Below are 26962 nucleotides of genomic sequence, written 5' to 3'. Positions count from 1 at the left end.
ATCTTAGCCCTACAGGCGTGGCTCACTCCACGATTTCGTCGCGTCGCTACAAGTACATGCGGCCCACACCAATTTTGGTGTCTAGCAGTAGTAGTTGCCGCGCACCGTTAGGGGCTATTCATAAATTACGTCATTTCAAATTAGGGGGGGGGGGGGGGGGGGGTCTGGACATCGGATGACGGTAGCATGAAGTAGGAGGAAATGGGGTCATTTGAAGCATGATTTTTGGATGATTATAGGGGGGGGGGGTCAAAAATCGATGACGTAATTTATGGACAGCCCCTTACGGAACGGACGCCTGCTCGGGGTTGCGCCACCTAGCGGTCATATCTGTCGTAATAGACGCGTTTTAGAGAGTGAACCTTCTGTACCTAATACTATTATTTATTATATTGTAAAACATATAAAAGTTAATTTATAAAGGTCCTAACCACCCTAATAAAGCATAATTATGTCGTCGTATCAAAAATACGCTATACACCCTATGAGCACCTAGTTAAAACTATAATCACTTTCCCCCCGTGATTGCCCTCCCGGCGTCAGTACATGGATATGATAGAAAGAAGCTATAAACTCCTATAATTACCCAAAAAAAACTATAATTCTGGCACTTCTTTAGATAGATATCGTAGCTACGCCGTAGCACGTGCTACGAGCTACGTAGCCTGCTACAACACGCCTCCGGATAGTCATACTGCCTGATTCTAATTTTAATATACGTCAAAAACTACTTCTGGATACGATAGGGATCAACGTCACATTTGACACTGACACATCTAATCCATATCGTTTCTAGATCTATTAATTGACGTATCTTAAAGTTCGAATCGGGCAGTTTACACCAACTAAATAAAACTATAATCACTTGCGCTACCCTACCGAAATGTTCGCATTATACAACACATCGTAGCTACGCCGTAGCACGCGCTACGCAGCCTGCTACGACACGCCTCCGGAGTCTTTATTGGTTACGTTAGAGACACGTGAATAATAAGGACAATTCATCTTATAGAAAAAAATTCGCTACCATTGTTTGTAGGCGCATCTTAGCCGTCAATTTATATAAGTAAGGGGCTGTCCATAAATTACGTCATCTATTTTTGACGATTTTTGACCCCCCCCCCCCCCCTAAAATCATCCAAAAATCATGCTTCATCTGACCCTGTTTCCTCCTACGTCATGCTACCATCATCCGATGTCCAGACCCCCGCCCCCTAATTTGAAATGACGTAATTTATGAATAGCCCCTAACTGTACCTTTGGTAATCTTAACGCCAACTCCATCTATTGTGATTTGTGTCATATGTAGTTAAAAATAGTTGGTTTCACACTATCAGCAAGGGGTCGTGCACAAATCACGCGAGGTGTTTTCGGCTACTTTTTGACCCCCCCTCCCCCTATCCCCTTGGTGATATCCCCCACACAACCTCACGTGTATTTTTTTGAAATTTTTTCATTCGACCAAATTTTAAGATAAATAGTATTGTATATATAGATGGTCAAGCAAATCTTGTCAGTCGAAAAAGGCGCGAAATTCAAATTTTCTATGGGACGATATCCTTTCGCGGCTACATTTTTTAAATTTGCCGCCTTTTTCTACTGACAAGATCTGCTTGACCCAGTATAGAAAATCTTGTTTATTTTTCTAGTTTCGTTAAATAGACTCGCTATTTTGAAGTGCAGAGTGAAGATTTATGTTTAACAAAACCGAGAAAAAGTATCTACTCATGTGGTAGGTTTTTTTTCCTTAGTTTCCTTCACTGTAGAAAAATACACGTGAGGTTTCCTTATACCCCCCTCCCCCAACGTGATCTATCGTGATTTTTTCGTGACCCCCCTCCCCCTATCGAACCTCGCGTGATTTGTGCACAAGCCCCAACCCGCTAGACGGGTTCTCTGTTCGTAGACGCTTTTCGATACATTAGGTTTTCAAGTTCGCCTCGCTCCCTAAACTTCAGTTTAACTGCTGCAAAGCTAACATGGACGGACTCTAAACAAGTTACGATACGTCACTGTCAAATTCCTTAGAACAGCCATTAAAACCTGAACTGACATGTCACCAGTCAAAACTTTAATTAAAAAACCCTTGTAATAATTGGAAAAATGCTCTTGAACACGAAAACGCGACGTTCCACCCATCTGCGGATTCACATGAGAGCGACCAATATACCTTCAACCCTGTTTTGGTCCTCCAATATTTTGGTGGGAGGGAATGTTATTTTGGTGGACGGGAATGTTATGTTGGCCCAGGTACAGTTTACTTGATTGGTTTGGTTTTAATCAAAGTTTTGCGCGTGGCGCTGGCAGGTCGATTATGGAACGTGCTTACCGTCGATGATGAAATAAAAACTGTGTCGGCGGCTTGACTCTTGAAGTGTGTTAAACGAGTTGGTTTTTAGTTGGTGACGTACCTTTCATCAGAGATATATGTAACTCCGTATAAGATAAATAAAGTTTAAAAAAAAACGTGCCTCGGAAATCAAGAAAAAGTCATTTTCGAATAGATGGCGCCATACCTTTGTCCTATTCTCGGCTAGATGGCGTTGACGACACCGTTTGATATTTAACAATTTGAACACATATCAGTGAAAGAACATGGGTCAGTAATTCAGTATGGAACAATAAAAATTAAAAGTCATTTATCCGTATACACATTTTGATTAATTTATACCTTTTCAATTTTATTTTAAGTTTTAATCGTGTGTCGATAGATGGCAGTAAATGTACCGTGACTACAAAATTTACTATGGCAATAGCCCTCTATACTATCTATTCCCTTTGCTTTCATCAACTTTTCACTACACTAGCTCGTAAAGGCTTTATTCTCAAAAAGGTGGTGTGATGAGAACGTTGCATTTTATCCACAAAAGTAGCGAAGTAACTTGATACAAGTTTTGAGTTATTTCTTCATGTTGGCTGGTGGAATTGACTTTTAAATGATGATTTTGAATGATAAATAATAGCGTTAATTTGGATTTGATTACTGATGTTTTACAGTTCCTGTTTTCCTCGCGTTACGCGTTGGTGTGTTGAAAAATTTTGTGTTTCATACGGTATCAAAATTTGTTTAACTCTCGTGTCTTGTTACTCTCGCAACGCTCAAGATTCCACTTTTCGAACTTTTCGCCTGGGGGCTGTCCATAAATTACGTCATCGATTTTTGACGATTTCCCCCCCCCCCCTATAATCATCCAAAAATCATGCTTCAAATGACCCCATTTCCTCCTACTTCATGCTACCGTCATCCGATGTCCAGACCCCCCCCCCCCCTAATTTGAAATGACGTAATTTATGAATAGCCCCCTGCTCGGGTATCATTGGCACGAGGCCCGATAGGTTAAACAGCAACTTTGCCCCCTTGTAAAACAAATAACTATTATAAGTATTATAAGACGACCGGTCTGGCCTAGTGGGTAGTGACCCTGCCTATGAAGCCGATGGTCCCGGGTTCGAATCCTGGTTAGGGCATTTATTTGTATGATGATACAGATATTTGTTCCTGAGTCATGGTTGTTTTCTATGTATTTAAGTATTTATATATTATATATATTGTTGTCTGAGTACCCACAACACAAGCCTTCTTGAGCTTACCGTGGGGCTTAGTCAATTTGTGTAAAAATGTCCTATAATTATTTATTATTTATTTAAGTGTTATCCTCTTTAGCGATAAGACCGCCTGTTATTACCTCTGTCTTCATGTATTATGTATGTCTGTCTGTAAATGTTTTATTGAGGTTGTACAATAAAAAGAATTTGTATTGCATTGTATTAAGATAAATGAGATCAATAATAATTTTTATGGCCAGGGTGACATAAGTAACATTTCACAACTACCTTCAAATAAGTTTATATACAGGGTGGAATGATAAGTCGGGCCCTGGAGGGAAACTACTTTAAATCCTTAAGCTGGCTCATTTTACTTAAAGGAGACTTTCCTTTATTTTTAAAAAGAAACAAAACTGCATTCAAAGTATTTTTCTTCAATATGGCTTGTCTAAAAAAATCTTGAGTACTAAATATTAGATTTTATGGATATTTTATACGACAGACGAGTGTAAGACCTAATGTTTCTCGGAGAAATGTTATCATTAACATTAACCGTATCGACTAGTACTTAGAATAAAATTGCGAGTTTTTATTTATTTTTATTTTTAGTCGGTTCGAGTCCCGGGCGAGGCAAGCGAGTGTTAGAAAATCTTTGAATGCAATTTTGTTTCTTTTTAAAAATAAAGGAATGTCTCCTTTAAGTAAAATGAGCCAGCTTAAGGATTTTTAAGGTAGTTTCCCTCCAGGGCCCGACTTATCTTTCCACACTGTATTTTTGATACCCATAAATAATGTCAATACGACCAATACGCAGTAGTGTTGACATCTAACCCGTTGAGCGCTACCTTAATCCCTGGCCGTCTAACCCTGCCGCTGCCGATGACAGCTCGATTAAGCCAGGTGGGGGTTAACTGATAACGTAGTGTAAAACCTTTGTGGTGCGAGCACTGTTTATTCACTCACTTTAACTGAGTTTAACTTCACTTATTTATTATAAACAATGTAGATAATAGTCTTTCAAGTTGTACTTGTACTTGCAATACTTTTAATATTGCTAATACAGATGATATAACAAAACCGGCCAAGTGCGAGTCGGACTCGCGCACGAAGGGTCCGCACCATTTATGCAAAAAACGGCTAAATAATCACGTTTATTGTATGGGAACTATTCACTTCAATATTTATTATATTCTATTTTCAGTAATTATTGGTTGTTATAGCGGCAACAGAAATACATCATCTGTGAAAATGTCAACTGCCTAGCTGTCACGGTTCATGAGATACAGCCTGGTGACAGACAGACAGCGGAGTCTTAGTAATAAGGTCCCGTTTTTACCCTTTAGGTACGGAACCCTAAAAAGCTGGTACCAAGTACTATCGGCAATAATTAAGTGTGTTTAATTATATAAATGAATTCTTAGCAGAATCTCATTAAAAAATATTGCCAACGTCTCTGGTTACAAAAAAAAATAGTTAGTGGAAAAACTAGCTAATATATAGTTGGTCAAACCAATTTGTCAGTCGGTAAGAACCAGGAAAACTATACTCATCCTTTACTTTTGGGTGCTAGTACTAGTGTAAGACAAAGATAGTATGATTATCTCTGTCTATGATTGAAATGAGACAGTCCTTTGACAAACTATAGTTAGGTGGTTAGAGTAGCGCTACCTCGTTTCACGAAAAATAGGCACAATGGATGTCGATTTGCGGGAAATGCCCAGCAAACCTAACTGTGGAACTTAGGTATTATAGGATAAACTGTGCTATGTGGTGGATTGTACGCTTAATTGCCTATATAGTGATATGGAAAAAACCTTGGTTGCCTGTTAACCGGAGCACCCAGTCAGTGTCAGGCTCTTAGCCTGTCGATGACAGCTCATTTACCAAAGAGAGCTTTTGCGACCGAACATGTGTTGGAGAGCTTCAAACCCGAGTTAAAAACAAGCGATTTAAACGCTCTATAAACTTCTCTCTGTTCTATATACCGGGTGTGGCCTGTAATACGAGCAAAAAATTAAACTGTAGGCTGTACTCCTCATACTGACCAACATTTGTTCAGCAACTTTTAAAAATAACTTGTGGTTTGATTTTTAATACACTTTAAAGTTTATTCTAAGACGCAATGTATTGCGAATTTTTTTATGTTTAAGGCGTGACAAGCAATGTCAATCACAATGATATAGCGTGGCCATGGCGTCCATTGAAGATTATATTTATTTTGTATGAAAAATAAAGACTAAATACTTCATAATTTTTAACAGTTGTTGAACAAAAGTGTCACCGTTTGAGGAGTACAATCTATGTTTTAATTATTTGCTCGTGTTACAGGCCACACCCGGTATAATATATATCTTAATATTTTTACTAATATTTATTTAGGTTCATAACGAGTACAAAATTGGTATTTAAATGAAGAACGTAGAGCGCAATCGAACTTTAAGAATCTACTTGACTGTAAATTAATTTGATATTTGTCTCAGTGCATCCCGCTCTTTCATGTGAAATCAACATCAATTCAAAATGAGATATTTAAACTTGGAATGCACTTAGTCAGTGTCAGGCTGTTAGCCTGTCGATGACAGCTCATTTACCAAGAGAACTTTTGCGGCTCTGAACATGTGTTGGAAGGCTTGAAACCCGAGTTCAAAATGAAGTGGGTTTATGGCTTTATAAACTTGGAACTGACATTATTTTATAGTGTATTATATTTCTATTTTTAAGTATCACCAACAGATAACATAAACTGAAATACCTAGATATTTATAGATATAGATATTTATTTATTTATTATTTATTTATTTATTATACACTAAAGAAAAAGTGATAAAATCCACTGGTGGTCGAGGCGGCAGCGATTAGGGGTGAACTGAAAACCAGCGCTGTGACAGCTAGTCTGTAACACAGCAAATGCTGAGTCCATCCCTATTGTCACACTATTGGTTGTTTATAAGTTATAACATAAGTAAGAACGAGTATATTAGACTTAATAAATTAATGTCAAACTATGTTAATTTAATTGTTGCTAGTTCAACATGTATTTTTGTTTGTTTTACTTTTTTATCGTCTTTGTTTTCTTGTATGTGTGTGGCAATAAATAATTCTTATTCTTATTCTTATTCTTATTCTCAATCAGGCGATATTATAAAATAATCAAAAAATAATTTGAGTTGCTACCTACAGTCTATATCTTTGGGTATTTAAAAAAGTAAACAATCAATTTGTACATTTCGGGTAGTTATAACATTTATTGATTAACCAACCAAATACAAAACCGCCTCAGTCACTGAACGACCTGACTTTAACCTACATTCTTTGATCATGCAATGTTTCTACCCAGGCTTGAGGAGCCATTTGAGGGTAGATTTTGTTTATTTTTATTTAAACACCTAAAGATACAGAATATAGTTAGATCATAGTCTAATAAAACATGGTCTTCCATTCCCAGAGTGACCCGGGCCTACGTCACAACAACATGGCCGCTATATATAGCGCTATCGCATATTATCATATAGCGCTGTCGCATGATGACGTAGGCCCGTGTCAGTTAGGTGACCTAGAAAAGACGGGAATGGAGTACCAGGCGGAGTATATTATTATACCATGAGTTAGATAATACATCTGCACAATGTTGCACTTATGGCATATCAATATCAAGTCACATGTTGACTATGCAAAATTCGAATTCGTAGTCAATGTCAGGCACTTAGCCTGTCAATGACAGCTCATTTAGCAAGAGAGCTTTTGCGGCCGAACGTGTATTGAAGGTTTACCGGACTTCAAAAACGAGGACTAATTTCAGGGATCTGAAAATTGTCCCTGTTTTAGATGTCCTGTAGAAATCCAATTTTTACCACAGGTTTATTTAGCTTCACTGCGTATATTTGTAGGTATATATCGACATTACTTTGAAAAAAAATCTCGTACTGTTACTCAAAGTTAAAACGCAGTAACTCGTATGCATAATGGAGGTATGCGCAAGGACATACATAGTTACCACATTTTTCTTTTTATCAACATAACGAGTTTTTTTTTTCAAATTAATCACGATATATTATGTTACCATGAAAACCCGTTTTTAGTGAAAACACGTTTTCCCTAGTTAAAACTATTTTTGGCTACCCTTCGTCTTCATTTTAAAAGCTTGCATTATATAATTAGCAAGAAAGCATTTTTTTTTTAGAGTTATACCAAGAAAAGACTGCAGAGACTTTGACAGCACACGCAGTGCAGGTGTTATTTTAAACGTCAAACTTCTATGGAATTATGACGTATAAATAACACTGGCACTGCGTGTGCAGTGAAAATCTCTGCAGACTTTTCTTGGTCTAACTCTACCCATTCTCGTTCGATTGAGTTGAAAACATACTGCCCGTTTCGAATCTTTAAGATACGTCAATTAATAGATCTAGAAACGATATGGATTAGATGTGTTAGTGTCAAATGTGACGTTTTCATCGCGTTACGAATATTATCCACCATTCTTTATTTACGGCAGTACAGTGAAATAGCATATCTTAATTCCGACAACATATCTCTTCTAACAATACAAATGTAAGCGAGATGGAAGCATCTAAACGCTACAGGTTAGATATTTAGCACCAAGCTACACCCCCCCTCCCCCCTAGCAGGTGCGCTATGATTAATCGTGTTTGATAATAACGCTACGTCTTACGTAGGCGAACAACGCGCGAACGCGGCGCGGCGCGGCGAAAGCGGCCGCCGCCGCGCCGCGCCGCGCCGCGCCGCCTGACATTCGCGTGCAAATCGCGCCGCACCGCGTTCGCAACGAGATCGCTTACGTAGGACACTTCTATGGGCATCAAAGGATTGATTTCGCCGCGCCGCGCCGCGTCGCGTTCGCGCGTTGTTCGCCTACGTAAGACGTAGCGTAACCCTCCCGGTCAGCGGCGTAGTTCAAACACGTTCAGAGCGCCTACTGTGAAAACCGAAGTTCGCATTGCGGGCATCTGTCTCTGCTATTCTAATTACGCCTTAATAGGAGTAAATGAGAAAGATGCCCGCAATTTCAGAACTTCGGTGTTCGAGGTAGGCCCTCAGAGGTTGCAGCACCCAGTGCACATGGTCTTCGATGAGAAACTTTATTCGCTTTTAGTTCCATTTGATAACCAGGGACATAATGGAAATTGAAAATTAATAATTCGTTAATACCCATTCCATTCAAAAACTTTAAATCTTAAGTGAAATGTGGGAATGACCCCCGTTCTGAGTCATGGCTTGTCCACAGGTCTCCATCGCCATACAGCGGGGTAACGCTGCTATATATAAGGTGATGTATTATAGTGTGATGGGGACCTTTGGACCCGGCATGGCTCAGAACGGGTTTTAGTTTCTTAAGTTTTATACATACATAATATGTAAAATGTATCAGATAATGAAATAAAATAATAGTGAAATGTTAATATTTGCCATGTCCTTGAAGACAAAAAAGTACCTACTTAAAAATAATATTTTTTATATAGGTACTATCCTGGGCATCCATGTAGAAAAAATATTTGAATTACTTATTGTTTTTTGTATTAAAATCGGCGTACAAATAAAGTAATTCATCAAATGTAGTTGAATTTCTGTTGAAAACCAAATGCTGGTTACCAAAATGGTTACGAAATAGGCCTAATGCATTTGCATTTCGTAACTCTAGTTACCTATACTCTGGCAAGGCAGCTTTGTCAGTAGAGAAGGCGGCAAATTTGAAACATGAAGTCCAGGGCCCCTTTCTCAAAAGCTTGTAACTTGCAATACAAGTGGAAGTCCCTTTCTAACAAAAGCTGTCAAATGACATCCGCTTGTATTACAAGTTACAAACTTTTGAGAAACGGGCCCCAGAGGGTTCAAATTCCCATGCAAATTTTGGATTTGGCGCATTTTTCTACCGGCCAAGTTGGTCACAAAACAGGATTAAAGCTGGATCCGAAAATGGCCTTTTTACAAGTACAATGCCGGTTGGTTTTGAATAGCTACACAGTAATTATGTTCGGCAATTTTGGACGTATGAGCTATTGAAAGTTAAACGTTAATCCTGCGTATGACGGTTTAGTAATTACTATATTAATAATACATACGAGTATGTACTTACTGATTACCTATTAAAACAGGGGAACTAGATAAATTTTTACCTAACGCTAACTAATATAATATTGTTTATAAATATATCAAGTGTTTTGAATAAATTAGATAATTTAATAATTAGTAATGTATAATATACATATGTATTTTCGATATTATTGTATTTTGTATTTTAGATTTTGTTTTTGAGCCCATTGAACTAAAAGTGCAACGTGACATTTTTGGTTTGATATATCGTAATTTTATGTGTGATGACTAGTAAGTGGTAACCATAGTAAAGCCATTTTAACTATGTCAGAATATATTTAAATAAGTAAGTATCGCTCTTTCATTTAATTATTGTACCTAATAGCTCGCTATTACTTAGTATATATGAGGTTAGTTTCACTTTTTAACCGATTAGATTTGTGGTATGTACCTACATTTTCGTAACACAAATGAATCAATTAAGTTAAGACCAATCACAGCTTCTTAACTGCGCTTAATTACTAATGGGCGGACGACGGATGCAATATACGTCAAAATCATGTCAAACGATATACGTAATTAAAATTGGTTTAAATAAGACAACATTATTAATTACGTACAATTTTTTTGCTATTCACTCATTTAGACCTTATTATTTAAAGAGAGATAGGAACAGAACTTAGTTAAAGTTAGTAATTTTTCTACTGGTGTGTTGACAGAGCTCCGGTATGTAAACAGTGCAGTAATTGTGTAGTTATCAGCTGCGGGAGCCTTCGCCCGCATGAGGGCGGATGGACAGCAAAACAATTAGGTACGAAGAATACTCGTTCAAATGATAAATATTTTGAAAGTTAAGAATATATTAAGAACGGGTCACTCACGTATTGTATAAGTCGAAAAACGCTCGACATGTTTCACTCCGTACCGAGGAGTGTCATCAGGCAGGCAACGCAAGCAGGCGTGGCTCACTCCGCGATTTCGTCGCTTTGCTACAGGTAGCTAAAAGTACATCCGTTCCACACCAATTTTGGTGGCTAGCCAAAAGCCGCGCGAGACGCGTTTTGTTAGAGAGTGAGTCTTCTGTACCTAGTACTATTATTGACCGAAGCGAAGCGAAGGTCTACGTTTTGACTCGGGCATTTTGCTTTCGTATGTCCGGATGTTCTCCTCTACAGGTCGCAATTCTTAACCGATTCTCGTGAAATTTTGTGACCGAATTTTATGACTAAATAATTTTTTTTTGTCAATCCGGTTTTTGGAAATTTTTAAAAATGGCGGAGTCGTGATACCTGGCGCCTAAACAAATAGTCGTATCGATATCATAAGACTTTTTTCTTTTTGAAACATGTTTACAGAGTTAATAGCAAAAAATGCAGAAAAAAATTATCGCTGGTTTAGGCGGTATTTAGATATTTAATTTTAACTAATTTTAATTTGAGAAGGAGTAGCTAAATTTCGTCAACCCATCTAAGAACTATTTGGCTCAGTTTGTAAACGTTCGCTTTTTCTGTTTGCACAGAGGGTCTGGGTTCGATCCCCAGTAATTGTATGCTGGGATATTATAACTTTTTGTATTTTTTTACACATAAATTTCGTATTGTTTTTCTTTAATTTACTATACACCGTGTTTTTATTGAATTCCGTTAACTTCGGGGTATAGTTAAGTACGTTTATAAGAACTAAATGGCATAGTTAATTTTCAAAAAAAAAATTTTTTTTTGTTTTCTTTTTTGTTTTTTTTTTTGTTTAAAAAGTAATTAAATGTAGCATATAGCGTTGTTGTAACACGGGCATTACATTTAACTCAACCAAACAATTGAAATCTGTGACATATCAATGTCATTTCGTACATCAATCGACCGAGATTGTACTTAAGTTTAGTAGCAAATGTATGAACTCATTCTAAACACTAATCAATATGTAAGCCGGCCCTAAGGCAAGTGTACACGCTTGTAGAGGCCTTATAGTAAAAAAATAAATTATGGATTATCTCCGAAATGGACTTAATTAGAACATCGGTGTCTTTGAGAAAGTTACTTGATTTAAGCTCAGGAATGCACCCTTGAAATTAACGGAAATCAAAAAAAACACGGTGTATTTAAAGCTCTTAGCACCATGTTATTTCAAGCTCTGCTCGCGAGGTCTACAGCTCACAGAGCCACTAGTTTATTCTGTGACGCAAGCTACGTTGACGGTGACGGATCGGCGCAGACTGCACTTAAAATAAGTGAGTAACCCGTTCTTAATATAGGAGTCACAAAGTTTCTTATTAACATTTTGAAAATTGATATAAACGAGTAATATTTTAACTTGCTTATTGGTTTAAACGGGTTTAAAATAACTACATAGATACAAAGAATAATCCAATATATGAGAAATATTTTATTATCCTTGATTTTTGGCTTAAAAACGTAAGTTACTTATACGGTTTACAAGACGATGTTTACATTTTCCTTTTTAAGTACTTTAGTGCAAAGATGTAGAGTTTGACCAATACAAGTCTGCAACGATTTTGATAGCACATGCGGTGCAAGTGTTATTTTATGAAATTATGAAGTATTAAATAACACATGCATTGCGTATGCTATCAAAATCGTTGCAGACTTGTATTGGTCAAACTCTATCTTGTTTTTAAATACCTGTAGTTATAGTTACGTAGTTATTTTTATCAATATCCTGTAGTTTATGTCGAAATAGGGTTGTTGAAACATGTTGAATTGTATAACTAAATCTAGTTAAATAGATAGAAAATGAGCAATCTATCACAATAAATTGGAAACTTAAAAAATATATGGGAATAATAAAAAAATACAAGACCTCAAAGTTTCAAAAATATTTTTTTTCAACTTCCAAATAGGAAAAAAATAATGCTACCATTCGATTCCTTACATTTTATTTAAAGAAATATTGTATACCAACAATATACATAAACGCTATATTTCACCGACAAAATCGCAATTTCCTTGTTTTCCATACCTCGAAACGGCCTTTAATTAACGTTAGATACATGGTGACGTCACGATGTATTGCCATTTTGTTAGAAGCGTCATTTGTGACTTTAGTATTGCTTTGATACAATGGGCCCCATACAGACATTTTATCCGAAAAACAAACCTGATCGATTGATACTATTCATAAAAGATTGTCAAATACCCTATTGTATCCTTGCCTGCCGACGCTACACACCCGCATCTCGTTTTATCTGGTACACAATTGATTCTGTATCACGGCTCACGGCTGGAAATTCTTCTTTACTACTATGTTTATATTTTTGACCCAGCGAGCGCGAAGAGCGAGCAAAGAGCCTCGTAAAACATTTTTGCCCAAGCTGAAACTCTATTCTGCCAGCGTACTATGGATGGTGTGATAAATAAAAGACGTGCGCTCGCGTTGTACTCATTTAATGCACTGATTAGCCTATCGGTACAGGAGTGAACGAGACAATACGGACTAACCTAACAGATGGCTTTATCCATCTTTATCCACGTGATAAAATAACTGTCACTTTTTAACACCGTGGGATAGAAAGTGACGAACACCGTTTTATCACGCTATCACGTAGACAAGAACGACCGTCATATCCGGACAGCTTGGGCAAAAATGTATTCGTTTGTCCGGTTGTCCGGTTCTTCTTTACAAATTCTACAAGTCGTATTACTTTCGCAGCTTTTCAGCGGGGCGATCGTACGGACAATCGGATATTCTTCTTTACTTCATATTCTTCTATACTTATGAATCCACCTTCTGTGGTTGCGCAAACTCGGATTGCACGCATTAAGGACCAAATTAAGGTATTAAAAATTAAAACAATTTCCAGTTTGCTGGAAATAAATTCTTCGCAAAAATCTTATGATTGGCCTAAAATGTCAACAGTTTAAATTAATTTTAAGCCTTCTCTTTAACAGTCCCATAATAACTTGCCACCTTTTAAGAATTATTTAATTGAAACACTTGTTCAAACAGACAGCGCGTGCGCCGATAGTCAAAATAGCGCCATCTGTGTTTGCGATACGACAACTGGCTATTGTCTTTCATCATCATCATCATCATCTCAGCCATAAGACGTCCACTGCTGAACATAGGCCTCCCCCTTGGACCTCCATACGTGCCGGTTGCAAGCGACCCGCATCCGGCGACCTTAACAAGATCGTCTGTCCATCTTGTGGGTGGACGTCCTACGCTGCGCTTGCTAGTCCGTGGTCTCCACTCGAGCACTTTTCGACCCCATCGGCCATCTTCTTCTATTGTCTTTACCTTTGTTTAAAAGGTTATATTCAAAAAGTAAATGTAACTAAGTTACGTCATTTTGAAAATATGTTTTGTGTGGTTGTTTTCTCAGATGGTTAGCAAGTTTAGCAACGCAGATGTAACGAATAATGTTAATGTTTTGTACAGAAAATACGTTTTTCATTTCTCATGCTCTGAAAGAGGGTCATTGTTGTTCTAAAAGGTGTGCAGAAAATGATACGTTTCTGCACTAGAGCATTTTAGGTTGCAAGTACGATTTTATTAATTTTTTTACGATAAACAATTGAAGGTATACCTAAATGGATTTGTTATACAATTTCCATTCTGATATTTGACTCCCCATTCCATAAATAACGATACTTTTGCCTAAATTGTTAATTGAAAGTATCCTAAAAAAAATACTATAAAGGTTTATACTTAGTCATGTTTTTAAAAAAACATGCATTTTACTTTCCTCGTATTCGAAATGAAAAGTAGAGTGTTTAACTCGGATGAAAGGCATCATCATCGTTCCCGCAGACAAAGTAGCTAGGCTTCAGCAGCACTAGGCTAGCTCGAGTGTCAAAATAAAGTTAGAGTCAGACTAAGAATAGTCTGCAGCGGATTTGATAGCCCACGCAGTGCAAGTGTTATTTTTAACGTCAAACTTCTATGAAATTATGACGTATAAATGACACTTGCACTGCGTGCAGACTCCGCTGCAGACTTTTTTTGGTCCGACTCTAGTCTTGAAATCTTTGACAAAGACTGGTAAAGGTGAAGGACAAGAGGAAAAACATTGCTCAGCTCGTAAAAAATAAATAGGTGACACTCTCAAGTGCAATTGAATACTGGAAAATTGTTTACAAGTTCCCATACATCGTGACCTGATTTTGTTTTAATAATCACTTCTTTTGAACTCGGGTTTCAAGCCCTCCAACACATGTTCGGCCGCAAAAGCTCTCTTGGTAAATGAGCTGTCATCGACAGGCACCGAGCCTGACACTGACTAGGTGCTTCAGTTAACAGGCTTACGGTGACAAACAAGTGTGCAATACACCTGATTTTAAGTGGTTACCGTAGCCTACAGGTATGGGGGATACATGCATTGAATACCCTAAGAGTTTTTTTTTTTTTTCAATTTATTAGCGTTCAAGTCGTAAAGCGTACGTAACTGATGTGGCTTTCTTTTTTCAGATTTTCTGTTGGAATTTGAAATGGAAACGTCCTTATTGCACTTGTAGCATAATACCCTTCTGTGATGGAAAGCCACAAATAAATGTAATTATATTGTAAGAAAGAATAACAAAAGTGTCCAAGACTGGAATCAAACTAGCATCTTCAACATAATAGGCTGATGCAAATATATGCAAATTTGAATAGGCTATAGGTATCTGTAGGTGCCATTTTTAGGGTTCCGTAGCCAAATGGCAAAAAAACGGAACCCTTATGGATTCGTCATGTCTGTCTGTCTGTCTGTCTGTCTGTCCGTCCGTATGTCACAGCCACTTTTTTCCGAAACTATAAGAGCTATACTGTTGAAACTTGGTAAGTAGATGTATTCTGTGAACCGCATTAAGATTTTCACACAAAAATAGAAATAAAAACAATACATTTTGGGGGTTCCCCATACTTAGAACTGAAACTCAAAAATTTTTTGAAGTTAAAACTTCTTTAGCGGCGCTGGGCACTTTTTGAGGTGGGGAAAAAATGATAAACTCGAGACAGCGTAAGGCCATCACGTGACCGTAACGTTTAGATGGCCACTCATTTAGATGACATTTAAATCAATAAAGAAAAACTCAATGACATTACATGAAAAAGGTTCTAATCTTGTACGGGTTGAAATACGAGGATCTCACAGTTACATTCTAACTTTATATCACTCAAATATAATTCAATAAAGCTACATCTTGATGAAATCGCTAATAAAAGTGAACTCTAGTACTGGTGAATAAAACTCAAAATATCATGACCAAATATATTTAGATGCGAGGTCTGCAAGGTAACTTTACAATTTCTATTCGAATTTTAAACAATTAACGCTACAAATTTGAATTTCGAATTTTAAACAAGCTCACTGGCCAGCAATTTCGGAACTAAAGATTTTCAATAGAAAGGAGGATGGGTCAATTATACATAGTGCTGCAGACATTTTGGACTAGTCATTGAGTTTTCACTTCTGTCGGCACTCCCGGAGTGCAACCCGTTGTTTTTTTTTTCATTAAACCCATACGTGTGGGGTATCTATGGATAGGTCTTCAAAAATTATATTGAGGTTTCTAATATAATTTTTTTCTATAAGAGAATGATAAAACTAAAAAAAATATATGATGTACATTACCGTGCGAACTTCCACCGAAAATTGATTTGAACGAGATCTAGTAAGTAGTTTTTTTTTAATACGTCATAAATCGTAAACCGCAATTTTATTAATTATTATGTTATTGCTGCTACGGAACCCTTCATGGGCGAGTCCGACTCGCACTTGGCCGCTTTTCTATTTTTTTGTAGATGACATTTGTTTCAGTTTATATTCTATAAGTACTTAAGTACCTACGTATATTAGTGTTCCAACAAAACAATACAATAGTTATTTGTACAACAAGAGAGCAAAGTTTGATATTTCTTGGAGTGCTTATTCTGAGTCCCGTGCAAGCGAAAGATTCTATTGTACAATAAAATACCTAAAATATAGTATTTTATCAGTTTTTATCAAGTCTTAAACTTTATTTTTATTAATTAATTATTAAGAATTCATACTCGTATGTACGTGATATGGAACGATGCGGTCTGAAGTTTTCGAGGGTGTATTATAAACCCTCAATATACCGTTGAATGTCGTTTTTACTTTTTTTGTCCGTTTCTTTTTGCTAACAGTGTGAAAGGGACAGAGATAATAGAACCCAAGTATTTCGAACTTGTAATAGACCCCGCATGTTGAAATGACATTTGACTATAAAGGTCACCTGAATGTCATTTTACCTCACTCAGTGAGCAAAATCGCATTTTGCTCACTGTTTTTAAGAAGCAAAGTACCCTTGTTCGAGCTGCTGAGGTGAAAAACTTATGTAAGTTTACTAAGCTTAAGCCTCAGTTCGCTGTACACAATAATACCGTTAAGTTTTTTTTTCAAGCAACGTAAACTAAAGCACAAAGAAAAATGTGCCCAGCTTATTGGAATTCGGCCGTTACAATTTATACGTACCGCACCTGCGGCGCAGGTGGCGCCACCGGCGTATTGTTGCCGAGGGTTTAGGAGCCCTGGAACTGACGGGAAACATAATTTGGAAAAGTTTACTAACACTGGATGCGGCAAAAATATTTTTCAGACCGAACATTTGTACCAAGGGTTGAACAACCCTGGATGTGGCCAGCGAAAATATTTATTTCATCACACTCGCTCAGTAAATGTGGAATTGCACGCAGGTTTAGCGGGAGTTATAGAAAAGCGTTTTCCCTAGGGAGTTATGAAGTTTCTAGTGCCATAATTAACAGTTTTTTTGTCTTTATACTTAATTTTTGTATCGCAAGTGTGATGAAAAACATTGTGTGTAGGTTACTCGGGGCGTAATAATATTGCAAACTCGAGTCTATAAATCGCTCCGGGAAGCCGTCGCGATTTAACTTACTCTCGTTTGCAATATTTAACTTACGCCCCATGTTGCACATTCACAATGTACTATTACAGTGCATATGGTGCTAATTTACCGCCCTAGTGCGGTAACTAGCACTATTCGTGCGTATGTCAAAAATTTAAAGGGCCATATACTGTACTGTAAAACGTTGTAAACCTTGCGAAAATTTCCTATTTTTCGCACTTGTATCGTAATATAATAATTATACTTTGACCAATCAACACTAAACATGAAACCACATCTAAAGGTACCATCACCCCTACACTTGCTTGAGCCCGCCAAGGTCCCCTTTACAAGTCACACTTGCAAGTGTCACCATTGCACCAACAGTGCTTATTAGGTATTTGATTATTAGGTATTTTGTTAGCTCAATCCGTCATAATATTAAACATGAAACCACACCTCTACCCTCTCTTTGAGCCCGCCAAGGTCGCCTTTACAAGACAAGTCACACTTGCAAGTGACAGCCCGACTTCAGTAATTGCCCGCCTCGGGCAGCGTCATTCCACAAGTGAACATGACGCAAGTCATACGCTAGAACCAGCATATTGTGACCTGGCCCCAATTTCACCACGGCTACAATTGTCAGTGACATATGTCGAGCGACAATTGTCAAGCGACAGGTGACATATTACAATTTTATAAAATATTTTCTATAGAAATAGGTACTAACAAACATGACAGGCATTTTGCTACAATTGTATGTATTACAATTATGTTGTGAAACAAGAATTATTTTTTCTAGTCGACATATGTGTAGAATTGTCGGTGAATCTTGACAGTAAATGAGTTATATGTCGGAATTTCGTAACAATTGTAGTGTTTCTTGTGACAATTGTCATAAACTTAGCAAGAGAAATATCTGTTTTTTTCCGATGTAACAAAGTTTTTTGTAATAATACAATGATGGTGGCAAACAGGAATACGGCCCGCCCGATGGTAAGCGGTAACCGTAGCCCATGGATGCCTGTGACGTCAGCAACAGTGATGTTTTACAATTGTCCCACCTGTCACCGTGGTGAAATTGGGGCCTGAAGACCTTTAACAACTGTGTGTTAGGACAAAAAAGTTATTATTGATTGTACATTGTCACAGATTTTAATTGTTAAGGTAGTAACGTAGAACTAGTGTTCGACATGCTAATGTCCAATAGATGACACCCTGCTGTCTCCTCTATTGACAATGACTTAAGTTTCAAGATGACATGTCCTGGGACCGCGTCGAGCACCAGTACCACCGCCTTAATTCATCTAAGGTTCAACCTAATTTGGTTATCAATACTAACGGTATGAAATGTTCATTGTAAAGTGAACCCTAAATGGCTCGGCAATTAAAGTCTGTGGCTGTGCCTAATAGAGATGTCGAGTCAGTCAGGCTAAGCTAACTCTGCACCGTGTTTGATAGAGTTAGACCAAGAAAAGTCTGCAGCGATTTTGATAGCCCACGCAGTGCAAGTGTTATTTATACGTCATCATTTTATAGAAGTTTGACGTTTAAAATAACACTTGCACTGGGTGGGCTATCAAAATCGCTGCAGTCTTTTCTTGGTCTAACTATAGCACCAAGTGTTATTTTAAACTTCATAATTGCATAGAATTTTGACGTTTGTGTTAACGTTAACATTTCCACAATCAGGGGGCCGATTTTTGAATTTCGATCGCTCGATTTCGTCACTCGGAAATCGGTGGAAAACGGCGAAATGCTTATTTTTGAAATACGAGCGATCGAAATTTGGAATCTATTGGTATTGACCATTCTATTTCAATTCTATTAGTAGAATTTAAATGCCTAGTAGTGGAGATATTATTTAACGAAATACACGAAATCGCGTGGTCGAAATTCAAAAATCGGCCCCCTGTGTTATCAAACACGCTACAGAGTCAGCTTAGCCTGACTCTAAAGTCTAATAAACAAACTTGCCCCCAGTTTGACAGCCGAAAACTTGGGCTGTACTCCGCCGTATGTTTGGTAGTCATATTGAATTGACAAACGTCATTTTTAGGGTTCCGTGCACAAAGGGTAAAAACGGGACCCTATTACTAAGACTCCGCTGTCCGTCTCGTCTGTCCGTCCGTCTGTCTGTCACCAGGTTGTATATCATGAACCGTGATAGCTCTAGTATCACGGTGGGCGAGTCCGACTCGCACTTGTCCAGTTTTTTTTAATTTTAGACGAAATGTTTAAAAATATTTTTTTAATTACGTATTTTTTAATCTAATATTATCCTACTACAACTGACGGCTCGATTCAGAAAATGAATTAGATTTCGACTAGACTTCAACAAGTTACGATACGGATAATTTAAAGATATTTGTAAGATAGATATGTTAATTTTGACGTTTCCGCGATTCTGGAGGTCCTCTTGAACGATTTCGACAAGTTATGACTTAGATATCCAAGTCACATCTAGTCGATATCTAATGTAGATCTAGTTGATCTCTAAATCGTCTCAAGATCTTGTGATTATCTCGAAATCCGAATAGGCCTGTGATTTTGTGTTTAATAATACTGCTTTTCAGAAAAAAAATAAAACTCGGTTTTTACCATTAGACGAATGAATGAAAACCAACGAATGTGTTCGTTTATCAACAAACTGCTCCTATCTAAAGATATTTGACTTGTAACTCGAGCCCGCATGCCCGCAATCCCGCATGGACCCCGCATTCCCGCATGCTCGCATATGCTCCCGTATGCGGTGAGTTTACGTGCGGATTTATTTACTAATTCCTTTGACGGGCTGTGAAGGTAACACAGATTACTTATACTTATATAAGTATTAAATTTAAAAAAAATGTTTCAACCCTTTCATCAGTTACTGTAGCTAGTAGCTAGCTACTATATAGCTACACTCCATATACTTATGTATACTAGTTTTACCTAGGTATAGTGCGACATAAAATAGTAGAAGTTAAATAAAATGGAACTAACATTTTTCCTTACTAAAATGTTGCCATGTTTAAGCATTTTATGTCAAAAATGTGACTGTTACGTTAGGAAGTAGAGCCCTGAATAATTTTCTACAATTTCTTGTAGGACTATACCTACCACCTATTTATTTAATTATGTAATTTTTTCAACATCTTGTCCGTGTCTGATTGTGCACAAAAGAAAAGCTTACAGTACAAAAGGCGGACTTAATGTCAAAAAGCACGCTCTACCAGTAAACCTAAACGCAAAGCAGAGAGATTGTGGGCAAAATATAATATTATCTTATACCGAAGATTAATAACCGAAATATCTGATAAATATGCAATAAAAATTATATACATTTAAGAATAAATCTTGGAAACAGATTTTTTTAAACATTTCAAGAAACCCGCAAACGATTCATCGCCAAACAATCCGGATGTGTCCTCAAACGCAATTTGAATTTAAAAAGTCACATTAAAAAAAATGCGAGGGCACAGGGAGTGATTCATTCAGCCGCGTGTGCTGAAGGGTTTAACGACGCTATATAGCGGCGACATTTTATTGGGGCACCGTTAATCATGCCTTAAGCCTTAGGTAACAAGATCCGTTTTCCTACAACGGTGTTATATTGGCTGCGATGCACAGCTGTAGGGCTACCGCCAATACCGAAAATCGTCAATTGCGGGCATTTTTCTCTGTCACTCTAATTACGCCTTCATTGGAGTAAAAGAGTAAGATCCCCGCAATTTGCGAATTTCGGTTTTCGCGGTAGCCCCTCTGGGCCCAGCCGGCGTGTATCAGGTGTTACCGTTTTATGAAAACTAATATTTTTTTACGTAGGGCTTGGGCGGTTGGCAGAAATGTTACATTATTAATAATTTAGAATTTAGTAAAGTGCCATTCATTTTTGAGATCGTTACCCTGATAATTACAAGTTATAAGTTCTAAACTAAATTAAACCAGCTACTTATGTCCCGGAAAAGTATGTACACCTATTGTGTGTTTTGTCTCAGGTCATAAAAAATAAAGAAAATTAATCTGGAGATATATGTCATCTGGGAGACGGGTCTGCCTCATTCCCACCATATATTGACTAATATGTCTGCCAGCTCCATCATTCCCACCATATATTGACTAATATGTCTGCCAGCTCCATCATTCCCACCATATATTGACTAATATGTCTGCCAGCTCCATCATTCCCACCATATATTGACTAATATGTCTGCCAGCTCCATCAGACATTTGTGCGTATATCGGTAGCCATGAATTTGCAATAAAGTATTTCTTATTCAGCCAAAGAAACACATTATTTTAGTACAATTCCTTTAGTACATACAATCTTCTTTTGGCTGGCCTAATTATAATTACAAAATTAATCATTATGTAGGTATTCTGTCGAATATACAACGCGTGATCAAATAAAATCGCATATATTGACGCATATATCGTATGCTGAACAATTTTACAGCGTTATAAGTGTCATTGTCTGTAGAAAGAACCTTATTTTCAGCACTTCTGTCTCAAAGCTCCGTATTTTTATTAGGATATCGTTAATCAAGCCATAAGCCTTTGATAATAAGGTTCAATTTCCGTGTAACGGCGCTATATTGGCTGCGACAGCTGGGCCCAGCCGGCGCGTGCCAGGTGTTGCCACTTTATGAAAACTAATAACTTTTTTTTACTTAGCATGGACACTGAAATCCATACCTTACACAGTTGAGAACCTATATGGCAAAAAATGTTTAAAATAATTTGCTTGCCTGTCGGAAAGCCATGCTTTATAGACGTAGAACTTATTTTTTATTATATTTTTAAGAACATGTTTTCTATGTCTATATTACTAATTTAAAATATTTTTTATCCTATTAATATATAGACTAATATTTAAATAACTTAGGCAAGATCAATTTTCTGCACATATTTGATTTTTAGGACATTTAGTTTTCAATATCCCTATATGATCGCTATACCTGCTACATTTAACGTTGAATATTTTTTTTTTATTGAAAATAGACGAATTCAAATAGAAAATATAAAACTCGGGCCTACTAATTTAGAATTAAATGAGTGGAAAATGAATGAAAAAATTTGGGATTTTTTTATTAAAAAAGGAAAGGTAATCTTTATATGCTAATTGTATACCTCATATCCCAAAAATGTCGTTTTATTGTTTTAACTTTTTGGCGCCGTTTGTTTTTAACTTTTCACGTTGATTTTAGTTTAAATACTTAACCCTACCCATGAGGTTCCATAAAAAGTTTAGAAAATAATTTGGTACCTACAAAAAGAAAAGAAAATAGCTTATTAGCCTAATTTTATACAATTAAATTTGCAGGCATTAAACGATTTAGATTTATGCAAACACCGTGAAAACTATAACATAATATGTATATTATACATAACTAGGTATTTGAACTCTACATACATTTTATTCGGTCGTAACTTATCTTTCATCACTAGTTTAATGTGTGTTTCATACATTAACCAGCATATTAACATCAAATATTTATATTAACACACAAGCGTTGATTTAAAACACGCCGATAAAACACAAGTTCCCTTACCTCGTCGTTTTTGACAGCTGACAGCTCCTGTTAAGTCACTTCACAATCACGCTCACAAACGTTACAGTCCGTGGAAAACTGTCTACTCAAACACGCAAAAAAAAGTTAATGATCATAAACCTTTTTTAATTCTTTTTCGAACGAGATGTTGGGACGTTCGAGAATGGCCGCGTGCGTCCTAAAGCCCGCTCCGCGAGAAACTGAGGGCGGCATGGGCGCCGGGCGGTGGTACGGAAAACCGTCTTTCTTAAATGGAAACTGTTTGGCCAGCCTAGAGCGTTTAATTTATAGATTTTAGAGTTTAGCGCGCGTGTAAACTTAACGCTTTTATGTGTTTAACTATGTTTTTCAACAAAAAGGGTTTATGGCGTTAAATATGGCCCGTTTTAGTTTTTGCTTCAGTGTCGGGAAAATTGCTAGTTTTCCGCCATGCTGAAATTATTTTATTATTATTTTTATTCGAATTTCCCTTTTTAAATTCTTACTAATGCAAATAAGGAACAAATTAAATTATTTTTATCAAATATTTTGATTTGTGTCTTTAAGTATGTAGTCATTATACCTATAAAATATAAACTGACGCCGATTCTATTCCGGCCTCGACCATTGGAGGGCTTTGTAACTTTAACTTTGGTATATGACATCTATATTAGCAGCTTAGCTAGCTAGCTAGCCTAGCTAACCCTATTTACAAATACCCCATTATTACTAATACCTTTCTGCTTTGAACATATCATATATTCTCTTTCTTTACTTGGCAAGTTTTTGCTTCCTCTATTCGCTAGGGATATATAGGTATATCTTGCAAATCCTCCATTGATATGTAATTATTAAATATTGACAAAACAAATATTTCATAAATGATTGGCTGTAATCTCCCAGAGCGGATCGGAACGAAAGCTGTATACTTATTTATAAATCAATCCATTTTACTATAGCATCTGTCAGTAATCCGCGAGCTTCGGGCAACATTCGATATTTACGAATTGATCTCATTTTAAACTCTAGCGGCCAACCATACAACAAAAATTGGCAGTCAAATGAATTGAATTTGGTTTGTTCTAAAATCGAACGAAATGAAACAAAAGCCAGTTACATTTTTTTTTTAATAAACAGGATTTAATACTGATTTAAATTTTATTGAAGATACTTAAGTAGTTTTAGGACAGGTTGACGCTAAAGGTTGGCATCATATCTCGTTCGCACCAATATATAAACTCTGGCAAAACATTTGTCAATAGGTACAAAATGTTGGCAAATTTAAAAACGTAGACGCTCGAATTTCCGTACAAATAGTGACCTTCGCGCCTTTTTCTACTGAACAATTGTTGGTTTGCCTGGCTGTATCTAATCGAGCGAGAGACTGCAAAAGAAGTCAAATGATATCGCAATAAAACCAACTTGTGAAGTTCGAATGTCTCTCGTGTATTCCTAATTCCCATTGGCTGCCCAACGGGCGAGTTGCTTAACCAGTGTAATGTCAGTCCGTCACTTTCGATCGTCACAACTATTTGACAGGTTTTTTCTAGGTCATCTTTGGGTCCTATGGGTCTACATTAGAGCCAATACTTATTTTACTCTTTGCGCTGGTGGCCTAGCGGTAAGAGCGTGTGACTTTCAATCCGGAGGTCGCGGGTTCAAACCCCGGCTCGTACCAATGAGTTTTTCGGAACTTATGTACGAAATATCAATTGATATTTACCAGTTGCTTTTCGGTGAAGGAAAACATCGTGAGGAAATCGGACTAATCCCAATAAGGCCTAGTTTCTCCACTGGGTTGGAAGGTCAGATGGCAGTCGCTTTCGACAAAACTAGTGCCTACGTCAAATCATGGGATTAGTTGCCAAGCGGATCCCAAGCTCCCATGAGCCGGGACAACGCGAAGAAGAAGAGACTTACTCTTAGCTTTGCAGATTTCTTTAATTACGGTCTTTTTACATATTACGCATGGCGAATGGGGCCTGCGCCCACGGCCTCGCACTTAGGGAGGCCTCGCAAAGCCAACCTTTTTATTACCTTGGGAAAACACATTGAAAAGGGACTCTCAGATGTGGTTTCGCCCACGGCTAGATTGGTTCACGCTAAGCCACTGTTACGGATCGACTTTTTTAGTTCCAGGCGATCGGAATACCGTGCCAGATGGTCGGCGGAAAACAAACCGCGTAACTGGGAAATGTAGTAAAACGTCGCGTGGGAGTGGGAGAAGGAATCTGTACTGTACCACGTTGCTTTGATGACAGGTCTGGACTGGATCTGATCAAACTTTACGAAACTAAAAGGTACTAAGAAAGAACTTAAAGGTAGGTAAGGTAGGTAGGTGGTAGGGTATATGTAGTAGTAGTAGTAAAATACTTCATTGTACAAAAAGAAACATAAAACATGAAAGAACACACATCATTAGTACAAAGGCGAACTTATCCCTTTCAGGGATCTCTTCCAGTTAACCCTTGAGCAATATAGATATGAGCAATATGTATGTATGTTTATCGTATAAATTTTGTATGTATTTATATCCTTTATCTTTCTGGTACCTTGTTGTACATTTTGCTGCATTTGTCACCCTCCCTCCCCTCTGGAAGAGATCCCTCAAAGGGATAAGTTCGCCTTTGTACTTCTTACTAATTGCATGTTATTCTTAATATGTCTTTTTGTACAATAAAGAGTTTACTACTACTATATACTACTAATTTAGTACATGTTAGGTATTTGTATACACTATTTTTGACTCTATCTGGTAAAAGTAAAATCCACCTATTAATCTAGTATCTTAAGGAAAAAATAAAAAATTGTGTAGAAAATAGAGTTGATTTAGATTTGTTCTAAAATACTAATGAAATAATTATGGTAAATACCTTAAGTACTTTATATATAACCGTGGGCCGTAGAATGATAGCAATATACCGCAGCATACCAAAGTCAAAGCAATGCTTCACTTCAGACATATTATAATGTCAGAAAAACTATATACCACAATACCGTGACGTGAATGTCACTGTTGCTGACGTCACAAGCATCCATGGGCTACGATTACCGCTTACCATCGGGCGGGCCGTATTCCTGTTTGCCACCACACTGAGAGAAAAAACTAACAAAAACACACTTAGAATTACAAAAATAAAACTTAATCCGGGGACAAAGAGAGTCAACTAATAGGAACAAATTGACTTTTGCAATTTCCATTTAGTAGGAAATACAACTTCTATATTTGTAATTTGAAGTATGCTAGAGTAATTTCAGAAATTTGGTTTTGTTATTCCGAGAGGTGCTTTAGCAATATCGGAGGTGATGACGTCATGGGTGAAAACTAACCGTTTTGTAATTCTAAGCGTGCTTTAGCAATATCGGAGACGATGACGTCATAGGTTTTACTAAACTGTACTGCGATTCCAAGCTAGCTGTTGTTATTCTAGAGATAATGACGTCACAGGCAAAAACTAAACTGTTTGCAATTCCTCCGCCCCTAGCAAACGGGCGCCGCGAGAGCATGTCGCGCGCGTGGTAGCTACCCGTCTCTATTTCTGTCTGTATGAATAAAAAAGCATTTGGTAGTATATCTCTGTACTAAAGAGGCACTATAAAAGCCTGTCGAGATATTCTACCCATTCCTTTCTTATTCATACAGTCAGAAAGAGACTAGTAGTTATTACGCGCGCAACATGCTCTCGCGGCGCACCTGTGCTAGGGAGGTTGGAATTGCAAACAGTTTAGATTTACCTTTGATGTCATTATCATTAGAATAACAACAGCTAGCTCGAAGTTGCAGAACAATATATTCCTGTAGACCCCAACTACACAGCAGGTCGCGGGTTAATATGTCCATGGCCCACAATATATCCTAAATTTATTATTTAACTTAAGTATGTTTTAAACAAAGAAGACACGAGACACGCCCGCCCGACATCCGACACAATACTAACTCTAACCAAATGAACGTAGCAAGTAGCTGTGTTGGTATTACAAAACTCGTTTAGTGATTGGTACAACAATGAACATAAACACAACAAGTCTATCTACTAAATACCA

At 37.3% G+C, this 26962-nt stretch overlaps 1 protein-coding gene across 1 annotated transcript in view; it reads right to left on the bottom strand.

Moving 5' to 3' along the window:
- The window catches only part of LOC134800623 (protein CBFA2T3), a 126728-nt gene extending 103407 nt beyond the window's left edge, over positions 1-23321 (bottom strand). Inside the window, exon 1 of the mRNA XM_063773108.1 lies at positions 22940-23321. The gene's annotated coding sequence lies outside the window, so the exon portion shown is untranslated. The remainder of the gene's footprint in view (positions 1-22939) is intronic.
- Between the last annotated feature and the right edge of the window lie 3641 nt (positions 23322-26962).

Source organism: Cydia splendana, chromosome 20 (assembly GCF_910591565.1).
Source record: "Cydia splendana chromosome 20, ilCydSple1.2, whole genome shotgun sequence".
Lineage (NCBI taxonomy): Eukaryota > Metazoa > Arthropoda > Insecta > Lepidoptera > Tortricidae > Cydia > Cydia splendana.
The sequence above is the reverse complement of the archived record's forward strand: the minus strand, read 5'-3'. Positions and strand labels throughout refer to the sequence as shown.